Source organism: Helicoverpa zea, chromosome 12 (genome assembly GCF_022581195.2).
Source record: "Helicoverpa zea isolate HzStark_Cry1AcR chromosome 12, ilHelZeax1.1, whole genome shotgun sequence".
NCBI lineage: Eukaryota > Metazoa > Arthropoda > Insecta > Lepidoptera > Noctuidae > Helicoverpa > Helicoverpa zea.
Window position 1 is genome coordinate 4,437,839 of NC_061463.1, and position 20,325 is coordinate 4,458,163.

Sequence of the window (20,325 nt, forward strand, 5' to 3'; positions counted from 1 at the left end):
TCAGTTGTTATGAGAACAAGCTTTTAATATGTTAAAGAAAACAAATGTACGATTAACGGCCTACCGTGAATAGTGCTTGGTTTTCAAAGACATATAAAACTATGCTTAAGATAAGACATCAAATACTTAATTCGGTATAAACACTCAAAATATAACTGTGTAACACCTTTGAAAAAGTTATCTTAAATGAACCCTAAAACCCTATACAACATAATTTCCATTCCCCATTTTTTTACCCTTTCAATAGTCTATCAGATACGCATAGCAACACGATATTACATCCTACAATTTAATATGTACAAACCTAAACCAGTTTATTCCTGATTCCAATACTAAGAAAAGCTTAATACGACCCCTTTTCAGGCTTATAACACTACGTAGTCGAATCAATACTCCTTATCCCTTCCCTACTCATTTAATCTCCCTACGAACATTTTAACTATTCAGCAGGCTTCTTCATCATCATCATCATCATCATCAGCCTATATCAGTCCACTGCTGGACATAGGCCTCTCCAAGTGCACGCCACTGAGATCGATTTTCGGCTTCGGCTTTGCAGGCTTCTTATTTTTTGTTAATTATAAAAGGGAAGACCGGATTATTTGAGAAGCCTTATCGGGGTAAAAACAAATGAATAACAGTTACTTCTTAGATATTCTTTTAGGACCTATTTAGTAACCTGTTTTTCCATCTATAATTATTATTGACTCCTGAGTATGCATCATCCTCCGAGGCTTTTTCCCAAACTATGTTGGGGTCGGAACCAGTCTAACCGGATGTAGCTGAGTACTAGTGCTTTACAAGGAGCGACTGCCCTGCCTGACCTCCTCAACCCAGTTACCCGGGCAACCCAATACCCCTTGGTTAGACTGGTGTCAGACTTACTGGCTTCTGACTACCCGTAACGACTGCCAAGGATGTTCTATGACAGCCTGTTCTATGACAGACTTCTGAGTATGCCTGTACTCCTAAAAACTCCTGAGTGACTTATTTGACTTTTTATTTATAATTTTCTGATTCTTTATAAAGGTTTATAATGAAAGTGAATGAAACTTTTTGTTTCGTTTTCTATTTTTTATACAAGCTGTTGATTTGCATGCGTGCCATAGTCAAGGACATGATTATACTAATGATTCTCAACCCAAATCAACAAAAAAATTGGTGCGAAAATTTTTGATTTTAATTTTTTTTCGGAAATTCGTCAATGTCACTTACCCGTTTTCAAACTCGGCGCGTATGTTACTGGCCTCAAAACCGTGCTGCTCCCTCACACAAACGCGAACACAAAGCATACGCAACGATTATTCATTAATTTCATTCATAAAATTGGATTACTTCTGAAATACTACGACATTACAATGACAAAAAAAACAGTGCATATTAGCTATTTCCCGTCTACTGTATTTCCAATCGATTATTTACGTATTTTATGTCCTCCTCCTGAAGTATGGCACAAATGCAAATCAACACCTTGTATATTTATTAAGTGTCCCAATATTTTATTGTTTTTGAGTTCGTTGACCTATGTTCTCTTTTTACTTTCTCAAGGTCATCCAGTCTATTATTGTAAAGAAACATTGACTTTAAGTTTGTCATTTCAAAGTCAACAGACCAAAACTTTACTAAAAAGCTATGTAGACTTAACAAAATAAAACTTTAACATGACAAATTAATATCAGACTCCGGTACTTGCAATTTAATTTCATGCACGGCAAAAAACGTTCATACACTGACTATAATTCCCGTGAAGCGAAATGAAAGTGAAATTAAGTAAATAAGTCGTACTTACTTACTTGGACTTTTTACATAATTACAGGAAAGAGTTTTTACTTCATTTGTTTATTAGCTGCTTCAGTGGTTAATGTTATAGTTCGGCCATTCAGAGAATGCGTTCCTGACACGTCGCGATTGAACTGACGACGTAACTACATTCATTGATTATTGATATAATAATGTTGTTTTAATGCTCCTCAATTGTTAAAACGGTAAACAACCAGCAAAAATATTTTTATCGTAACTGCAACGCCATTGCAAAGTTACGTCGTCAGTTCAATCGCGACGTGTCAGGAACGCATTCTCTGAATGGCCGAACTATAGTATATGGAAAGCATTTGGGATAAAGCTACGCTAAACTACGTCGGGTTTAAATAATAACAATCTAACCGCGATAAAATCCGTAAAAGGAGTTTTTTTTTAAAGCTACGTGTTATTTTTTTCAAGTATTTAAAACGATAATTAAATAGCTCTGTAACATTTTAATAAAGTTTTTTGGGTGACGTATTTTCCTTAGGGAAATTTTTCAGCCTGTTAAAAATAATATTTGTACACTGTTGAACATAACACTTATACAGAGTAAACTTCGGTGATTCATACCTAATACCTCAGACGCTTGTCACTCAAGCAATGAATCAATCTTTACCTACAACGTTGTTGGTGCAACGTACGTATAGGACGAGAATAACCTCTAATAAAGTACTCCATTTAACAAAGACCCCATTATCTAACCCTCTACCATGCTAATACTGAGCTCAAAAAATACCCCTCACAGTGTCGGATGCAAACGCGTATAGATCCATTCGTACGTCGAACAGATTCAATTATGCAGAAGATCAAAGCCGGAACTTAATTGGCGGCGGTCTGTGGTCTCGTTAAATCTTCATTAACAGCTGGATTCCGACGGTGTGTCTCCTTAGATACGGGCGACGGCTATTTTATAACGTTCACTTGTTTTTTTGGGATTCGATTTTTAAGGGTGTGTGGCTGTTTAGAAGATTTTTTTTACCTATTAGCTATGCCAGCATGCTTTTAGTAGACTATTATTTTAATATTAGTTCCATTAACAATCACTTTAATTATTGTTTGTTATAAAGGATGTGTGTGAATCATCACGCCAATCAAGGCATTATTGATATCCACAGATGTGTGCAAAATACACAACATATTTGCATATTATGGATAACATAATATGTACACAGTGTCAAGTTAAGACATATACCTATTGTCTGAATGGTAAATACCTGCAAAACTGTGATTTTTTTATTATGCTCTAGCTAGACCTAACTGAGCATTAGTCGATAATGAAATTACGCACTACTGTCAATCACATTAATTTTACCTGTCCGATTTTCTTATCTTCTGATTAATTGTCGTCTAATCATCGAATATGCATTAATTGAAAATTTAATTTATTGTAAAGTTCAGTGTGATAGATAAAGTGTCGATTTATTGATGGAGTGATAAGTTGATTTATTGGGTCGAGTCCGTTTAGGAATGATTTATGCTCGAGTGCGCTGGGACCGAGCGGGACCGTGTGAAACGGTCAAGGCACGGTTTCAAAAGTCAATAAAATATAAGTGCCCTAGCCACTTATATAGTCTGTTATAACAAGCATAATAATGTATTCTTATATTACACCTTTCTTACTGCATAATAAGTATATCGTAAAGTATGAGTAAAAGGCTTGTCACCTGTCTGTCAACGCCTTTATGTTGCACAAGGTAGCATAAACCTGCCTACGTATACTTATTGAAATCATCATCATCTTCCTGCCCTGTTACCAAGTCATTTGGGGTCGGTACAAGATGTGTTTTTCTACCATTCCTCTCTGTCAGACGCTTACATCCACTCCCTTCAGCTTCATGTCCTCTTTCAGACAATCAATCCATCTTTTCCTCGGTCTACGTGAATGGATGAAGGGTATGAAGGGTATGGGATGGAGAAAGGTATATGACCCATTTATTAATACAGTCAAGTTCCAAGAGTAAGATGTCGTCTACACTACTTTAAAATTGTAAGATCATTTTGTAAACGGTGCAACGTCTCCAACAAAATTCAAGCGAGAACACAGTACACAAGACATATTGTTTTTATTCAATACAGTATTTCCTTGAACAAGTTATTAAAGCGCAAATATATTATTTGTCTAGGAAAGACTTTCTGTTATTTTGGTATAATGTTTATGATATTAAATTCTGTCCCCAGGGAGGGAACGCAATTCGCCTCACCCGGCCTACATCTCTCCTTTTCTAACATATGTATTTTTGTATATATCTGTCCTTTTTCTACGTGTTTGTTGGAACTGATTTCATGGACCACAAGGGGCAATTTATTGAAGACGTGCTATTGTAGAAAAATATATATATTTCTGTATAACTCACTAGTTGCTTCATTTTGTTATGTTCCATTCACTTTACTTAGTGACACAGAAATGGGCATATTTTATTATAGATATAGGTCACATTAACACAGTGTATACTGGCAATGCGGCTCTATGCGAGATACAATTGATTACATATATTATTATGTATGTACCCTGTACACATGTATATGTGCTACTAGTTTTGATCGTGACTTCTTTCGCATGGAATCAGGGTATAGCTGCTCTTGCCAGTTTTGAATTCTGTTCCTGTAATACATTTAAAAAAAACTGTGTAATTAATTATAATAAAAAGTTTAATTTGAGAATTGGAATTGATGTTTTTAGAATAAAGATAACAAAATTCACGATATAATATTAAGTATATGAAAATTAATATAACTTAAAAAAAAGTACATATTAAACTTCTGCGAACTTCATTTTCCAAGTTAGCATCAAAGTTTTTTATTTTATATAACCCTATCACAGGTTTCTACGAAACGTCAACAGCTAGGTGGACGGTTCCAAGGAGTGGGTCTTATGGGAAGAACAGGCACAAAACTCCATTTTTCATTAAAATAACGATAATTTTAAAGTCCCATTCTTTTAAGATCACTTTCACCAAACACTCAAAAGTAACACAAACCCGTATTTACACCTCCTTGACTAAGTGACGTCCCACGCATCACATTACCGGCGCAATCATTAATTTACCCAGTATGCATTTAGTATGGGTATGTTTACATCACATCCACGGAGTAAGGAAAGATGAGCAGAGCTGCCATGGGTAGGTCGGGCGCCTTCTTGTAGGTCAAATTCGTACGGTTACGAGTAAAACTAAGGATGCGTTCGGGTTCTTTGAGACATCTGTCAAAGATTTTTGGTATAAAATGAATGGTCGGGTCTAAAGAAAGCGTATTTCCTACTAACATCATAAATGCGAAATTCCGTTTGTTTGCTTTCACGCAAAAACTATTTAGTCAACTGATCATCATGAAACTTTGTACACATATTCTTGGTGGTACTAGCATGGACATAAGATAATATCTTTTTATCAACGCACCACGCGGTCGAAGCCACGGGTGGAAGCTAGTATAATATAAAGGCGAAAATATTAACGTTCCTCTTCTTCCCGCATTTTGGCGCGGTACTTTCTTAGGACACTTTCCGTTATGGCACCTCCGCTAGTGATTTTGTTCTCCATGATCCCACTACTGTCAGCTGCATCAATATGCTAGTAGACCGGTCACTGTCAACAGGCTACTTGAATAATTGAATTTGGAACTAATCTAGCTGAATTTGTATCTTTAGTAACAAATGCGATTTGTTTTGGATACAAAATTGTAGATTGGGGTGATGTTGTTTGAGGTTTTCTAGAAGCATAAACTATTCTATCTGAGCTTAGCTACTGTCATGCAATGTATGTTTGCTTGGGAAATTGTTTCATAATTTCTTCTTCCCAGCAAAAATAGATAAGAAGTGAAGGGTAGGCAGTTTTAGGCTCTCGTGCGGTTACAGCCTTTACATGTGCACAGCTCAATTATTTTATTAATTCGATATTACAAGTTTGGAGCCTTCAGAATTAAAATTTAATTGAATTCTATCTCATTAGTAAGTGCAGTGGTACTTGAAAAAAATTTTTACTCAAAATCACAATCAATTTATTGGATCTAACAGATATAACACGGTTACTATGAAATCACCTTCATTTCCCCTTAACGTATTGATACTTACCTACTTCTGGATAAACCTTAGACAATGATTTTTTTCCTTTTCCGAACATCCGCAATCTTATTTTTTGACAATGACGATTACAAAAGTGATATAAACGTTTTTGAAATTTTCAGTTAATTTGGGGATTTCAAGACCATGTTTTCCTATAATATACGTTTGTTTCCTTAGAGCGTTTGCCAAAGTATTATTGTCGACGACTGACTCCACTCACTAGACTCTCGAGTTTCTAAAACGATGTTCAAGATAAAAAAAACGTGAGTTTTTTTCCTTTTACAAGTTAAGTTTGTTCGAACGAGTATTTTTGTTCATAATATTCTATTCGGTTATTGCGTGTTGTTAATTGAGGAATGGATAAAGTTTTTTTTTCCTTGACAGTACCTGCCGACTCTTAGGGTCAATCCCCACTGAAAGAGCAGCGGCCGGCAGCGGCCGCAAATGCAGGTTGATTGAGCGCGAGCGCGGCGGGCCGCGCCGCGCCCCACCGCGCCGCGCTCTTACATTGTCCGTGCTCTTACGGCCGTTGCCGGCCGCTGCTCTTGCAGTGGGAATTGACCCTTAAAGTTACTATCGAACAAAAATGTTACAAAATTAAATCCTTAACCGCGAACCCACGAAAAAAAAACGTTTCCCGCACCTGAGTAAAGAGTAGCCTATATTACAGCCTTTTCAGGTTTTAGACTATCTCTGTACCAAACACGAAATTATTTCTTTTTTATGTAATAGGAACAATATTCAAGAAGCTCACAAAACCTACTAACACCTTAATCCGTTTAGCCCAGTCAGATACTACACTATGTCTATGTCTAGATAGGGTCAAGCCATTAGCCAATCTTGCAAGTGTTACATAACCCTTTTCGCTCTGCCGAATTTAACGCACGCTCGCGTAGATAAGTCTTTGATGGATTTCTGTAATGGCTGCTGTTGTTTCCTTAAATTGTTCATTAAACATTTTATTCTGTTATATTTCTTATATTTGTTTAAAAAAAACCGGATGATGCTTACAACGCTAAGTTATGTAAAGATGTTTTTGAGGACATTATCTGCCTAGCCTTTTTCACAACTATGCTGGGGTCTTCTTGAGCACCAATGTTTTATAAGGAGCGACTACCTATCTGACTTTCCTAGCCCCTAACCCAAGGTAAGACTGGTTGTCAAAGTTTCTAGTTTCTGACTAGAAAAATTTTGAATGTCTGTAGAATTTTACGACTGCAAAAGATATTCACATTTTTTTGAAGACATCGTTAAAAATGATTTTGATAAAATTCAATGATTATGATGAAAATTTTCATAACATACAAAAATATACCCTCGTAGAATATTATGCTTCTTTTATCCCACTCAAAATAAAATACTATGATGCCCATATGTACAGTATTTTGTAATGTGTAGGCGTTAAATAGGTACTCGTATCATCTTAGCACCCACAAGAAAAGGTCCTGATCATAGGTTATTCCTATCACCATCTTTGATTTTATTCATTGAAAAATATTGTGTATTTTGCAAAAGGGACTTATAAAAACTTTTAAAGGTTATTAAATAAGTACCTAGTTGTTATTATGCATGAGAAGTATGATATCATTTGGTTTTTTACGGAGAATTTTAGTTTCAGGCGAAATGTTTATTTTTTTTTAGTCTATATATATGACACCTACTTGAGTCGTGGGTGGAATATAAAATGTGACTAATCTGTTGTAGGGCATCATACATTTAGGTGTGGTAAATATATTTGCTGTCATATTTTTCTGCGATTTACTAGAAGGAATTCCTAGTAAAGAAACAATTATATAAATGAATCATAGTCAGTTGTATAAATAGTATTACGGTATGATACTTATTAATATTATCAAGATATAATAAAGAGTTCCTTGAATTTTAGCATTTTAGATTAAGATGAGATGAACTTAGCATCTCAATGCGTTTTGCGTAAACAGGCTAATGCTACTGCTCCACCTGCGTCTTAACGCGTTAAATTTTGGCATTACGCAGATGTGGCCAACGTTTTAATGGCAATTTATACAAATGGCATTATGAATAGCATTAAACGTTAAGCGATAACTCGGGTGTCGGTTTTTTGGACACATCAAAGGGTTTTAGTGCGTAGCTTAGAGCGCTAAGTGATGTTGGCTACATTAACGCCATCTCATTGCACGCATGCAAGGACGAGTGTAGATACTTTGTTTAAGCGGTAACTGCATTTTACGAGCACGGTAATGGAATGGTCAAATGAGAAAGCTTTAGTTTTTAGAATTATTTTGTGTGTCTGAGTTTAACCTCTTTAATGTGTGTTAACGCGTTACTTCATGAGGGATTAACTCTTTGCAGAATTGTACCTAAGTGTAGCCAACACGCATTTTTAATACAATAAGTAACGTGTAGTTGGCCATTGACATTAACGTTAACGCAGGTGGAGCAGGAGCATAAGGCTAAGGTGCACGAAGTAGTTCCCATCGCAAGACCACCAGTAAAAGATCATTCCAGTTTGCAGTACAGGTACCCCGCAGGCAGGCTCAGTTGGGTCTATAAGAAATATACATTAAACCAGCAAAACAAAAAAACACTTAAAATTTTCAATCTTACCATTAAACAATGAATATAATTCTTAAGCATCGCAAAACTTTGCGAAACGGATTTCACTTAAATAGCCACCGAAACCTATTTTGAATCGTCCGTACCAAAACTTGGGACCGTTTGAAAGTTTGATGCAGTCGCTTCGCATTTAGCGGCGAAGCTCTAATTGTTTTTGGGAACCGATTTTACTGTACAACTTCCATGTTGGAGTTTATCCTTGTATTATTATATTACAGGTAGATATTCGTGCATTAAGTTGGTCTCTGTATGTTAGTTGGTGGACCTGTGTATTTGTTCGTGTATTACTGTTCATGGTGTATGCGTTTTCTGTGTTGTCAATGTTTGACTTAAATCAGCATCTGTCTTTTTCCAAACTAAGTTGGGTTCGGCTTGAAGGCTCGCATGATGTAGTTGACCTCTTCAACCCCATCACCTGGGCAACCTGATACCCTCGTAAAGATTGGTTGTCAGAGATCCTGGATTTTCATGATTGCACTTAGCTAGCTTCGTATAATTTGTCTCGACAAATATCTACAAATACAAAAGATTTGATACGTTATGTTCCCATTTCCATGAAAGGCGAATGGGAGTTGAACCATTATAAGAAGTCCTTGCTCCCATATACCCATGTAGTGTTAAGCCATAAAAGCAAATGTTTTGTCTAACCCATAAATAGTTGACCCATATATCAACAGGAAAAAATAAATCTCTTCGGTTGGGTCAACCCGCAAATTGGAGGTAAAAAAACGGTTTTCAAAAAAATAATTTTCCCTGAAACACGATGGGAACGGTCAGCCGTTACTCCGTGAAAATTGTTTTTCACCAGCAATGTATTTCTTTTGAAGGCTTGTCACGTTATTTATACTCAGGAATATATTCAAAATAAATACTCTACCAGCAACTACCGGTGGTTTTATTCGAGTCCAGAAGGAACTATTTCCACACATGAATACAAAGTATGTAATGTAATATTTTGATATAATTATAAGCTGTTATTTATATTAAGTTTCATAAGAATCCAGTCCACAGTTTTAGGGTGAAAGACTACGGGCTACTACGGGACTACTACGGGCCATATGTATTCATTCTTACATATTTCGCATTTACAATATTTTGCACAGAACCAGTGGTGATTAAACATCCTAAGTATATTTCGATATCAATGATATCGAATATGCATTTTTGTAATCCTGTTGCGTTATATAACATACTTTGAGGAAAGTATTTTACGAACCCGAAAAAAAATTGCTAATATTCAGAGTCTTGACATATATCTGACATTCTTTCAAGCTATTGAACAAAGGTCGTATGTTCATTTATTTAACAAAAACTATTCAAATAAATGAACATAGGATAGTACTGAATACAATATTACTTGTCTCGCTGTCACTTAGAACACTTTTTCAAAGAAAAGACAAGTGACAGTCTAGATAGGTCATTCACCTATCCTCCAAAGGTCAGTCTTTTGTGGTACCAGGTGGGGCACCAATGCGTTTCTTCAAAAATATTGCCAGTCGTAAAAGTAATTCATCAATGTCGTAAATTATAGATATTTGAGTAATGATGACACTGTCAATTCTAGATTTAAACGTATTTTTTAAGTGACCACGAATCACGCATTTTTGGTATAAAAATGACAATATCATGGATTTAATCACTTAATTTTACTGACAATATTTAATCACAATGAGTACTTAATAGGTGAGACAGTACAAACTTATTAAATACCCTACGAAATACAGTAATATTTATATGGAAACAAACGTTGAATCATTTAACATTGAAAGCAATACGAGTTCTGTCATTTAAACCGTACTTACATGATTACTAAAACATGAAATGAAAATGATTTTTAATAAAATGAATACACTATTTTATCTAAAGCTATCGATTGTAGAATCTGTGCTACGAGCAATAATCCGAACTGTATAACTCGAGGATCGTAGCGCGCCCGCGTAGCCGCGTAGCCAGTGCCGCCGCGACGTTGCTTTGCGTCGGACGTGTAGCGCTACGACGCTACGACTCGGAACTCGGGCCTAGTCGGGACCGACTCGCACCGACTTAGTGTAGTGACTAAACTGTGACCGTGTTTGTGTATATTCTATATAATTCTCGTGTTCAATTAATGTTTTCCCGATAATTATAATTGATTCGTTTAAAAGGTAAAATCTTTTACGTGGTAATAAAATAGGTTTAAGTTGTACCACTTTTGGTACTAGGTTTTATTTTAGACGGGGAACGTTAAACGTTAAGCGCCGGTAACTAATGGACCGTTGAGATAAGAAAGCTTTGTGGAAGTACAGTTATTAGCCGTTTTAAAGAGCCGGTCATTGATAACAGTGGGGAAAAGCCTTTAGCTGTTACTTATCTTCAAGAGAATGAGCATTTCTATTACCATTATTTTAAAGTATTCGTACAATTTTCAGGCGTTAATATTTTTGTTAAAACGGTTGTTATAATAAAAATCGTTACACGTGAATGGTTTTGCACATACACCAACTATTTTTGGCAAACAAAATGAAAGCAATAAAACCATTTTGGAAATAGAATTTTTATTTGTATTTTGTATTTATTGCAATTTTATTTCAGTTTTGAACTACATTTTTTTTGTTTAGGACATCAGGTAGTTTCTAACTTATATTTGAACTAGTAACATGAAATATACTACGACTCTACAGTTGGTGTACATGTTGCATATAGATGACTGTTAACATATTCTGAGTAATAATATATTAATATGAGTATATTATACGCATTGCAAGGACACGTAAGACAAGACTGAACATAAAAGACTATTTACAATCTCAGGGATAAATACATTCTACCTATCAATGAACAATGATTCAATGATTGAATGAATGAATGATTCAAACCTGGAACATTACTGGTTTGATTGTGAGGTTCATACGTCTAATTAGCATGAGACTGGCCGTAAAGAATATATAAAATGTTTGGCACAAAACCTCCTTTCATAGAATTGTGTAAGTCTCTGACATGCGGTAACGAATTTTGCGCATAGTACCGTGTAGCAGAAAGACTCAGAGATGAATATGGCCTCATTATTTATAATTGCATTGATCAAATTAAAAATCTGTTCTTTATTTGAATTGCCGTGTTTTACGATCTTCGTTCATTTCAATATTCGAACAGATTTGAAATATGAATACGTTTATTTTTAATTGCATTATATCAATTAGTAAGGTTTATCCTTATAGGCTTGTTTTATTGAAACCGTGATTCTTTTTTAAACAATCATGTTTATAAATAGGTCATTTCCATGAATGACGGGATGGAAAAATATAAACAAATTCACGTATTGAATTATTGTTTATAATGAAAATACCTAGCGGACATGATAATAAATGCGATATGTCTTTCATGGTACAATATTTTTGTTTCTTCATAGCATTTTGTATTCTGTTATGTGCTTTTCATACTCGACGGTATAAAAACTATTACCATATTTATCATATCGTATCGATAAATAAATAAAGAATAGAAAACAAGGCCTAAAGGTAAAGCAGAAATGGTTTTGCTAATTATTAAATATTTATAGAAATCAATGATAAAAAATAAATAAAATACCCTAGTTTATAACTGAGAGCTGAGGAATGAATGCTTCAAATTAAATCATGAAAAGGAAGATGAATTTGAAATTAAAAATTGATTCAGTTTCCATGTTCAAGAACAGAAAATAGAAAGACCTGACCCAAAACAAAATTTCACAAATTAAAGTGTACCTGCGTTTCAATACATCTTATGAATGGCATGAATCATAAACTGCTATAACTTTGTAAAAACTTTCTTGAAACCTTTGGTGGTGTATTTTTTTTGCTTTCTCCCAAAATCTCTCATAACATTTTGTGGTCTATTTCAAAACAATAGACCTATTAGTTGTTCTGCTGCTTAGGTATATAAGGCAGATTTATTCATCAACATTTTAGTACAGCCTTTTCCTAAGTTTGGGGTTGGTTTCCATTCTTACCACATGAAGCTGATTACCTGTCTTACACATGGAGCGACTAACTGCCTAAACTCTTAAGCTCAGTTACCTTGGCTAACCGATACCTTACTAAGACTGCTCGTCAAAGGTTCCTGCCTTCTGGCTACCAGTAACAACCGCCAAAGATGTTACGATACTTTCAGGCATAAATTAAAATTAAGTAACATTTGAGTATTTCGGGGTAACTTTATTAAATCAGTTAGTGCTTTAAATCTTTAGCATACAAATTAAATCATAAACCTATTTTAATACATAGCCTTACTCATTTAAAACAATGTGACCCATTCTTCATCATACCACGAATAGCTTAGCAAAATATTCATAGAGCCAGTAATTTATATTGCCTAGCATTTCTAACTAACACGGCCACGCAGAACAATACACAAATACCGTGAACAACTTTATAAAAACGTTTACTACTTCATGACGTCACCACCCTAAGTGGGTTAATAGTATTTTATTATCCAGCTATTTGAATAATAATTAATTTTAGTTATAGTGATGAAAGCTGTTATGAATACTAGAATCATAAATGGATGTAATTTTTTTTGTGAAAGATTTAATATGATTTTGTATGGTTATAAAAACTAGTCTCTCAGTAGATTTGGCCGATGTTACCCTTACTATAGTGATGTGGGTTGAGCTGTCAACTTGTCAGATCATGTTTCATTTTTAAGTACCCAAGACTTTACATTTAGAATGCATTATTAAAATACATTTGTATTGTGTAGCGATAAAACTGGAGTTCCTTGAAAAGTTTTATTTTCGCAGAAAAATCGTCTAAGAGGAAACTCTGAAGATTGTTCCATTTTTAAATACGAACCGCTCGTAACTTGTACGGAAAAATATTATGAAAAATGAAAAAAAAAAGTTCCACAATTGCGACGTAATTTACGCACCGATCCCAAAGTTATTTTTATGGCTCAAAAATTCACTCGTTAAAGCTTATTTTAATTTGCTTAACAGCCGTCTGGGGGCCAATTCTGTGCTATAGGAAGCGTACATTTCAAATTCATGTTTCCTGCCTTATGAATTACTGATTACGTCATTCCAGCTTAGAATTTTTAGCACGTGAGCAGTGTAGGGTTGGCCGGTTTTTATATACCCTTGAAATGAATACACAACGTGAAATACTTAGAGTGGACTGTCACGTTGGTTTTGTGGTCGCAAGAACTGAGTATCAGGGTGTTCTTTCTAGGTTGGGTAATGCTGGGTTTTACCATTATTATTAGTATTAACTTTAAGTTTTCTAGGTAGTACCTACATGTATAGTTGGCCATCCTTACATAGAATTTCAACCTACTAGCATAATATACCCGTTTCTTGGATATGAATGAGTATTTTTCTTTATAATAGCAATATATTAATGCCATGCATTTTCAAAAAAATACTGAGCTCTCAGCTTAACAAATCTAATTTTGACCTTAAACAAAATATATTTTAACCGCTCGGTATTCCCATATTATTATTTCGTTACACCAAAACTAAATAAACACACGCTACAATCCAAAAACGTAACAAACAAGCCCCTATTTGCCTTATGTCAATTAAATGTACCAAGATCAGGTTAAACGTAATACAGGCCAAACGTAGCGATGTTTCATTGAATTAACAATCTGTATTTGATATGTCAAACACATTGTTATTATATTATGCCTTCCCTTTCCTTAGCAATTCGATTGTGTACGTACAATTAATATTTATTGGGAAGGGTCTATGTGGTTCTACGCGTATCTTACTTATATTTTGTAATAAACATACGGTTGTTAGTAGAAGTAGCAGTAGGTAACCTTTACATTTATCACTGTAATATTTGTAATAGAAATTATATACCTCATCATCATCCTCCCGCCCTTAGCCCATTTTTTCTTCTTCTAATTTCTCCAGTCTGCCGTTACTTTAGAAGTAACGTTATTTCTAGCCATGTCGACTTTCATAAAATTAAAGCATTGTATCACAAAAAAAATATTGAAATAGCTCCAGCTTATAAAGATGATCAAGTACGTAAGAACTAATTGGATACAAACCTCATGAGTTTGTATGCATACGGATAAAGAGAAATTCACATAATAAAATTATTTCTCACGTGACGATGCACCCTAACAAGACAAGCCCATAACTTCTAAAATATTTCTTTCACGTTTCACTCCGCTTCCTACTTAATGAGGCAATAAAAGAAAAAAATGTAAGATACCCACAAAAGTACAAATTCATACCTCACGTAAAATCCATTATGAATCACATATGGTTCCACCATGAAAACATTCACACACGAGTGTAAAAAAACATCTTCCCTTCTGAAAAAAAACGGAATAAAGCACTGAATAAACGAAAATATTTTACAAAAAAAAAAAAATACATGCAACCTTAGGATATGTTTTCGTTCCTTTACATGTCTTGTTTTTCACAGCTTTGCTTTTGTTTCCATATAATTAATATTTGCACTTCTTTCTAATTTTTGGAAGAAGGACCATAGTACCTAGGGTATACGAGTGCACATTCTATACAAAATATGTTTTTCATTTGATAAAAATAGTACAAACAAGCAAGGTATAAAGCCTGACACTAAAAATATTTTTGCCAAAAATCACTTAATTTCATACTTTCAGCAAAGCTTTTAAAAATAGGTAGTTTTTGCCGACAAATGCTAATTCTAAATCTAGGTGGAGAAGTCAACAACCCCTGTGATGTGTATGAATGACGCGACGTGCATATATGTTTGGATTTTAGTCGACCGTCTATTTGGTCTACGGCTGAAAATACAGATTTGAATTTAGAAGTCATATTCTCTTTACGTGTTAAATCGAAATAGCTTGGCTGTTGTAACAGGGATTGATGTGTCATAACTATGTCCATTTTGTACCTAGGCTTAAATAAAACACACTTTTATGTACGTCTTAGATGAAACTAGAAGTATGGTTATCTGCATGATAGGATTGCTTTCCAAGTATTAATAAAATAACTGTCAGAACTGATCTACCCAATAACCTTTCATTTAAAAGAAAACGACTGTTAGTTAATCCTAGATAATGAAATTGGACCCATCTTAACAGAAAACAAAGAAATCAAATCAAACAGGCCTGCGATCGCAACAAACCTGGATTTGAAAAACAATTGAGTAGAACATTCTTCAGAATTAAGAAAAAAATCCATTGTCTAGACTTTAAATGGAATAAATATACTTAAGGATGTATATATCTTGCCTCAAGAAAGTTTAAAAGAGGATGGTAATCAGATTTTGAGACGAAAACCGCATAAAGGGCTATCTTAATCAAACATCTCAAGTTTATAGACTTGTCATCTATTTAGTTGAAGATGCCTTTTCAAAAGTGGGTCTCATACGTAACGCTGCGAGGGATTCTAAGGATTTAAAAGGTTTAGATAAAATGGCTTTAGACTTGTAATTTATGCAGACAATTCTGACATATTCAAGTATAATACTAACAGTCTTGAGACAAAAAGCATTTGATTAACATTACCTTTCATGTGATTTAGATTTAAAATTTATTCTCAGAAATGTTTTGAAGACGTTTTTCAAAGAACTGAGATCGACGGACTCAACGAAATATTAACTAAAAAGTCTACAAACTTGTAATTGAGAAGTAAGCTAGTTATTGCGGATCCAAGTCCAATAAGTGTTTGGAAATCTTTTAATTTTAATTTCTCTTTGGTTTGGTTAGGAATCGGTATAACATTACTGAGTTTATTAGTCAGAATGAAAAAAACTACGATAGAATCAATGATATGGCAAACGGCTACGTCAACTTATCGTTGTGTAAGTAAGTAGTTAGGCACTTTGGCAGGCGTCAAATGTTTTTATAGTTCTACCGATTCGATCTCGGAGTAGGTATTCATTGGATTCGAAGGATTTTTAGTATTCATTGGAGTATCTCAAATACATGAGCAGTCGTTAATTTCGACAAAAAAAGACAGCAGATAATAAACAATTATTAACTATTGACAAAATCGAGATATATATTTTAAGATCTCTTAAAAATATATACCAACTGTACTACAGTCTAACTGCCAAGAAATAGTAAGTCTATCTAAACAATTTAAGTACCAGCAATCTATTCTGAACGAAATACGGTGGAAGCATTTGTTCGTAACGAAATAGTGCTGACATTTTAGGACAGAATTTTATTGGGCTGCCTGGTTGCGAGGCCTTAGCATTTGAAATACGGGACTAGCCTAACAATGCCTGTTTAGCTGGAGCGGCTATGCGGTACTTTTTGGCTAAGTAGGAATTTAGCTGAAGTGTTGTCGACATTAAGTTTCTTAGCCAAAATCTTCAATAATTAATTCTACATTAAATATTTGACATTTGCCATATGCCTGAAATAATCAATTAACATAATTTAATAAACTTATACTTTAGAGACATGCTTACAATTTCAAAAATTTGTCATCACCCTCCCGAAAAAATAACGTACGATGTCTTCAAGCCAAACATATCTTATTCAAAACTTTACCGTACCGAGAGCCACAGCCCAATAAATATGCAGACAAGCTCGTGCTTACACTTAGAGCCGTTGAAGTAAATAACACCTCCGAAATTAGGACTACCGGCACAATACACGGTTAAGTTGCCAAGAACTTGCCCATAGCGTGCCCAAAGACGCTTGATTTAGTATCCATGGTACATTTATCGGATGCACCTATATTATGAACAAATTGTTTGAGGAAACTAAAGGAAACAGTTACAACACTGCATATGAAAATATCGTTATTGGATTATGTCGGTTCTGTTTTACTAAAATAGAAGAGGTTTTCGTGAATATGTTTCGAGAAATGTTATATGTGTCAGTAGATCGTGCTGTTTTATTATTTCGTTCTTAAGATATAATTTTGCAGATAAAGATTACTACTTACAAGGATATAAAGATAAATCAATCAAGATGAACTGTTATAAGATCTAACTGAAAAATCCTTTTCATAAATATTCGTCCAGTCAAATCCACAAAACGTCCAACAAACAAAATGCTTCCTAGCATTTTATCTAAACATACAACCAAAATATTTGCATTAACCAATACCTTTTGAAATCTTATATCTAGAAATAGCGCAATATCCCCGGCGTTCGAACGTCGAATAGGATCGGATTTGACTCAGCGGATCGGCGATTCGATAAGAAACTAAATTATTGCTCAATGTTGACCGTAACGATAGTCGACGACAATCGATTTGAGCCCGCATGGTGTAAATCGGCCTTACAATGCGAGATGCGTTGTGTTGGCTTTTGTTTTGAGTATTCTAGAATTTTCGATAGAATAACCGTGTTTTGTTTAGAGCATTTCAAGTGCTTGTGGTATATCAATTTTGATTGTGACAAAACTAACGGTTTTTAAGAAATACAGTGTCCAATATTGTCTTAACTTGGAATTACATAATTGACATAAAATACTTTAATCAATGTATTATTATCTGAATTATTATGCAAGTTATAGGAGGCTTATGCCACGAAACCGAATTGAGAGACATGCTTTAGAACCGTAAATATGTACTGTCAAACTTGTAACAAATTCGTAATAAAAGTGCTTCATTAGTATGATTATGTTCCTACTAATATAACTCAAACTATTATCAAACATTTTACACTATTTGGACCAAGCCTAGGACCAGCAGTGTACTACAATAACGAAAGCATTAAATCATTTAAATGCATCTTCATATCTCTTGGCCTATTGTTAGCCCAGGTATGAATAGCTAAAATGTCAACCTAGTTTGTAGGCTAAAATTATTCTTCCTGTCTTTGTTTATCTTTGAAAGCAGCTCGTGACTAAGTTACAATCGCGAGGAACAGTTGATTATGAAGTTAAGCAACGCTTGTTGCGGTCGGTCCGTGGATGGGTGGCTATCTTGTCATGACAAGATTCCTGTTATTTGAATATCTTTGGCAGTCGTACGGGCAGTCGCAAGTAAAATTGCAATATAACCATATACTTATCTTTCTTTAACTTTAACCTAAGTTACCCAAAGAAGTACCTATGTAGGTAGTAACATTTTGAATTTGGGTTTTCAACACTCTTCCTCATACAGATATTAAATTATGCTATGCTATGCTTAATTTCAGAGTCCTCCGTGCATGAAATATTCTCGTAAAGTAGTACGAAGTAGTTCTCTTCGACGTAAATAGACTATAGTTCGGCCATTCAGAGAATGCGTTCCTGACACGTCGCGATTGAACTGACGACGTAACTTTGCAATGGCGTTGCAGTTACGATAAAAATATTTTTGCTGGTTGTTTACCGTTTTAACAATTGAGGAGCATTAAAACAACATTATTATATCAATAATCAATGAATGTAGTTACGTCGTCAGTTCAATCGCGACGTGTCAGGAACGCATTCTCTGAATGGCCGAACTATAGTGGCGTATATTATTCAGAGGATCATGCTTATATTATACCTAGGTACTAGTGTAGAACTGCGGTTCGTCCCATATAAGACATTTTTTGTATAAAAAATATCAGTGTTAATTTAGGATAAGATTGTGAGAAGAAGAGTGTGGCTGATTTTGTGCAAATTCGAGCTTGTTTTTACCAGTTTTTACTTCGTTGAAAGACCATCGTGTATTAGCCCTTATAAATATTCACATTGTATACCTATTGAACACATTAACTTAGTCTATATCGCTCTGAAATAATACGGCTAGATCATTTTCTCTGTTTATAAAAATTATAGGAATTATCTCAGAAACAAATACATAAGCACTTTTATCTCTATCTAACAAACTGTAGATGAGAGATTCGATTGTCACTTAAAATGAATACCTGTATTAATTTATAATAGACATTAATTATACATGGCAACGTCACATTAGTTAATCGTTAAACCAACAACGTAAAATTAGGTCAACAATTGCAGGCGCTGTTGCTGTTTCGTTAATACTTGTTAAACATTAATTCAATTTATTAAAACACGCGGTTTTATCCCTTTGTTTAAAAATTAGGGTAATACCTGTCGTTTTATTTTGAATATAATATTATTGTTTGTTTAAAGAGGTACTCATTATGGATGGTAAAAATGGATACCGGATAACTACTTCGCGCATCTATTATAAAAGTAGCTAAAGACGTTTTTCAAGCTTTAGTCTAGACTATCTGCGTGTGCTAAGAAACATTTTAATCATTTTGTGATTCTAGCATGAAATCTTTTGATAGACGAAGAACGTTGGGCATATATATTATTATTATTGATTTATATTGTACATTGACGATCGAAATGAATGTGAATAGTCATTCCTTCTTCATCATCATAACAGCTGCAGCTTCCATCAAATAGACACTCATAAAATAAAAACAAAAGCACAACTATTATTTTCTTTCTTATTTCGTATTTCCAACGAAATTACAACATCACATTTCGGAGCAATTAACTGTTTTCTTGAACAGACAATTCGAGAGAAACGCATCGCAATTATAGGTTTTTCAAGCTGGCTCACTGAAAGAAAGCCTATTAGACTTGTCAGTCTGTCTGTCAGTATGTACATTTTGAGAAAATGGAAACGGAGAGCGTTTTCTCCGAGCAACGTTTTTGTTAAAAGGAATCGTAATTAAAAATGTAAAGAGGATTACGTTTGCAATGGAGACGGTGTGAGCATAGTCGCTGTGTGTTCTGTTATCCTGGTACTTTATGCAGTTTTGTGTGATAGTTTATGATTGTTGTAGTTTTATTTTGGGTACCCTAGGTACTATGTAACAACCTAATGAGTCACGGCTATTTATTCCACTTTACTAGTAATTTGTGTTACCTTTTTGATATATGCCAAGAGATTAACGTAGTGTAAATCGGTTTTTACAAGCTTTAATAAATATTCCAAAGCTATTCGTAATATTTCCGTACATTGAAAAATAAAAACAAATACAGCATTTTTAATACTTGAA

General features: G+C 34.4%; 1 protein-coding gene across 1 annotated transcript in view; it reads left to right on the top strand.

Moving 5' to 3' along the window:
• Positions 1-10,416: 10,416 nt before the first annotated feature.
• The window catches only part of LOC124635315 (collagen alpha-1(III) chain-like), a 67,155-nt gene continuing 57,246 nt past the window's right edge, over positions 10,417-20,325 (top strand). Inside the window, exon 1 of the mRNA XM_047171186.1 lies at positions 10,417-10,599. The gene's annotated coding sequence lies outside the window, so the exon portion shown is untranslated. The remainder of the gene's footprint in view (positions 10,600-20,325) is intronic.